At 35.5% G+C, this 4,336-nt stretch overlaps 1 pseudogene; it reads left to right on the top strand.

Moving 5' to 3' along the window:
* Positions 1-3,525: 3,525 nt before the first annotated feature.
* LOC107180228 lies at positions 3,526-3,833 on the top strand (annotated as a pseudogene).
* The last annotated feature ends 503 nt before the right edge of the window (positions 3,834-4,336 follow it).

The raw sequence follows: 4,336 nt of genomic DNA, 5'->3' as shown, positions 1-4,336 counted from the left end.
TAACACAATTCCAGACACATAGTCAGCTCCTCCTCACCACAAGGTTTTTGCACATGTAGTTCTATTTCCGTGAATGGTTTCCTCCTCTCATTAGACTCTAGTCAAAATATACTTTTTCATGATTAATTCACATTCATGCATTACACTCAGCTTAGAGTTCATCTCTTCAGAAATGCTATCTTGGTCTCCTCTGCAAGGATTTTATGGTTTTTAATCAAAACTCTTAGTAAAATTAGATCTAGGGTCATTATTTGTGTTCTTAGTTGATTGATTTCTATCTTCCCTTCTAGACTGATACTACTCAAAATATGGTCTACTGGCCAGTGCTGGTTTGCAAACTATTTACGACTCATCCTCTAAGAGATAAATACAGAAACTAAGATTAAGTATTTAAAAACTTTTATACTAATTTGATATAGCAATTAGGGCTTATATTTTTCATGTTTGGTTTTTTTCTCATTTCCCTAGTAATTCATTTTTATTATAACTCACAAAAGTGTCCGCTCCATTGATTTTGTAACTGTTTAACTTATCTTAAAAGAAAATAACTAACAAAATGGTAGTTATAAAGCCTTCCCTCTCAATGACTACTTTAAATGAAACGGACTATGCCTCCAATCAAAAGACATAAAGTGGCTAAGTGGATTAAAAATAAAGCCCAACTATATGCTGTCTACAAGAAAGCCATTTTAGATTTAAGGACACATAGAAGCCAAAAGTGAAAGGATAGGAAGTTGGTACAAACAATAACTAAAAGGGAATATGAGTGGCAATATTACATCGGACCAAGTAGACTTTAAGTGAAAAATAGTCACAAGAGACAAAGAAGGACATTATACAATCATAAAAGGAAGATACAAGAATTAGAAATATATATGTGCCCAATGTCAGAGCACCTAAGTATATATACTAAACATTGACAAAGCTGAAGGGAGAAATAAGCAGAAATACAACAATAGTAGGAGACTTCAATTCCCCATTTTCAATAATGAACAAGAACATCTTCACATAAGATAAAGAAAGAAATAGAAGGCTTGAATAACACTATAGAGCAAGTGGGCCTAACACATGTACAGAACATTGCATCCAATAACAATAGATACACATTCCTCTCAAGCACACACAAATCTTTTTCCAGGTTAGATCACATGTGAGGTCAAAAAACAAGTCTTAACAAATTTAAGAAGATTGAAATCATACCATATATCTTTCCTGACAGCAATGAAATGAAACTAGAAATCAAAAGAAAAAGGAAAATTGGAAAATTCACAAATGTGAAAATTAAACAACATACCCTTGAACAACCACTGGTTCAAAGAAGAAATCAAAAAGGAAATTAGAAAAATACCTGAGACAAACAAAAACAAAAACAAAACACACCAAATTTATGGGATACCACAAAAGCATTACTAAAACACAAGTTCATAGTGATACATGCCTACATTAAAAAAGAAGAAAGATCTCAAATAAACAATGTCCTTTATACCTCAAGGAGCTAAAAGAGAAGAAGAAGCTAAATCGAAAGGTAGCAGAAGGAAGGAAACAACAAAGAGCAAAAATAAACAAAATAGAAAATAGAAAAACAATAAGAAAAAAATCAACAAAACTAAGTGTTGTTTTTTGAAAAGATAAACAAAACTGATAAACATTTGGCTAGACTAAAAAAAAAAGAGAGAGAAGCTTCAACAAGTAAAATCAGAAATGATAGAAGAGACATTACAACTGATACCACAGAAATGACAAGAATTATAAGACATTGCTATGAACAATTATATGCCAACAAATTGGATCAGCTAGAAGAATGGACAAAGTCATAGAAACATACAACCTACTATGACTAAATCATAAAGAAATAGAAAGTATGAACAGACCTATAACCAGTAAAGAGATTGAATCAGTAATCAAAAACCTCCCAACAAAGAAAAGCCCAGAACCAGATAGCTTCACTGATTAATTCTACCAAACATTTAAAAAATTAATGCCAATCCCTTTCCAAAAAAAATTGAGGGAACCCTTCCAAACTCATTTCAAGAGGCTATCAATCAATACCTTTATACCAAAGCCAGACAAAACACCACAAGAAAATTACATGCCAAAATTCTTGGTGAATACAGATGCAAAAACCCTCAATAAAATACTAGTAAATCTAATCCAGCAGCAATTAAAATGATTATACAGCATGACCAAGTGGGATTTATCCCTGGAAAACAAGCATGTTCAATATACAAAAGTCAATTAATGAATTAATTAATGAATTAAAAAGTCATTAATTGAATAAAGAATAAAAAAGCATATGATCATCTCAAAAAATGCAGAAAAAGCATTTGAAAAAATCCAACAATGCTTTATAATAAAAACTCCCAACAAAGTAGGTGTAGAAGGAATGTACCTCAACATAATAAAGGCCATATATGACAAGCTCACAGCTAACATCATACTCAGTAGTGAAAACTGAAAGCTTTCCTCTTAAGATCATGAACAAGGCAAAGAACACCCCCAGTCTCACCACTTCTACTTAACATCGAACTGAAAATCCTAGCCAGGGAAGTTAAGCAAGAACTAGAAATCAAAGGCACCCAATTTGGAAAGAAAGAAGTAAAATGGCTCCTGTCTGCAGGCAACATGATGTTATAAATAGAAAACCCTGAAGACCCTATTAAAAAGAGAAAAAAAAAAACCTGTTAGAACTAATAAATAAATTTGGTAAAGTTGCAGGATACAAAATCAACATACAAAAATCTTGTGTTTCTATACACGGCCAGTGAACTGAAAAGGAAATTAGGAAAATAGTTCCATTTATAACAGAACCAAAAAGAATGAAATACTTAGGAGTAAATTAACTAAAATGGTGAAAGATTTTTATACTGAAAACTACAAAACATTGTTGAAAGGAATTAAACAGACACAACACATAGGAAGACATCCTGTATTCATTGACTGCAGGGATTAATATTGTTAAATGTCAGTACTACCCAAAGTGGTCTACAGATTCAAATGCAATCTCTGACGTGGAATCTAAAAGGGGCATGTGAGGGGCGCCTGGGTGGCTCAGTCGGTTGAGCGTCCAACTTCGGCTCAGGTCATGATCTCACAGTTTGTGGGTTCAAGCCCCACATCAGGCTCTGTGCTGACTGCTTGCTCAGAGCCTGGAGTCTGCTTCAGATTCTGTCTCCTTCTCTCTCTGCCCCTCCCCCGCTCACGCTTGTCTCACTCTGTTTCTCAAAAATAAATAAAATGTAAAAAAAAAAATTTTTTAATAAAATTAAAAAAAAAGGGGGGGGGGGCATGTGATGAATGATTTAGCTAAGGTTGAGGAGCGTGAGTGAGAGGTGGCAATGACCCAGAGGGCAACAGTTTCCTCTAACAAGACCCAGGGCTGAGTGTCCCAGGTAGATTAGCCTGGAAGGAAGATTGTTGGAAGAATCCAAGCCACTTTCCTCTAAAAAACTCTGATGTTGCTGCAGGCGTGTGAAGGAGACCATGATTTCCATTTCAAGGCCGCTCTAGGCCCACTAAACAGACACCATGAGCAAAACCCACCCTTCTGAGTTGAAAAAATTTAAGAATAAGAAGTTATCGTTAAAGTTGAACAGTAGCAGACATATCCAAGGAATACCGAGGGGATTTGATTTCTTTATGGGTCTTGTGATAGATGAATGTGTAGTGATCACAACTTGAAGCAACTGAACAGCACTGGAAAGGTGGTAATACAAGGAAGCAGTATTATCACATGAGAAACATTGGAACGAGTAGAAATAACGGCTGTGTTCAGCAGAGAAATCAATCATTTCCACATGTCTATTTTACAAAGGGCCTGTTTCACAGGGACATAAAAATTCAGGTTGTGAACATTTGTCATATTAAATTTTTTATTGAAATTGAAACACTTAAAACTCTGCTAAGATCAGGTCCAAAATCCTCTGCCTGACCTATAAAGTTCTCCCATCACTTCGTCCCAACTTAGGTTTCTCGTCACTTTACCCCAGCACCCCTTTCCCAATATGTGTTGTTCTGGAGCCACAGTAGGCCATTCGCTAATTCCTTCAGCATGCCTGGCACTTTCACAACTTTGTGCCTTTGCTCAAGCTATTCTCTGCCTGCAATGCCTCTCTTTTCCTCTCCATCCAGTGAATTCTTATCCCCATTTGTGAAGCCTTCATGGCTCACTTACTCAGATAGTTTGTCTCTCATTCCACTTCTCCACCATTACATTATATTCCAATTATTTATTTGCATGCCTGCCTTTGTGCTGAGACAGGGAGCTCCTTGAAAGCTAGTTTCAATATTCTGGTGCTTAAGCAGAATTGGCAAAAATGCAAATAGCCCATGATGCTGC

The sequence above is a fragment of the Panthera tigris genome, chromosome B4 (genome assembly GCF_018350195.1).
Source record: "Panthera tigris isolate Pti1 chromosome B4, P.tigris_Pti1_mat1.1, whole genome shotgun sequence".
Classification (NCBI taxonomy): Eukaryota; Metazoa; Chordata; class Mammalia; order Carnivora; family Felidae; genus Panthera; species Panthera tigris.
Note: the sequence above shows the minus strand (reverse complement) of the source record. Positions and strands in the feature narration are given on the sequence as shown.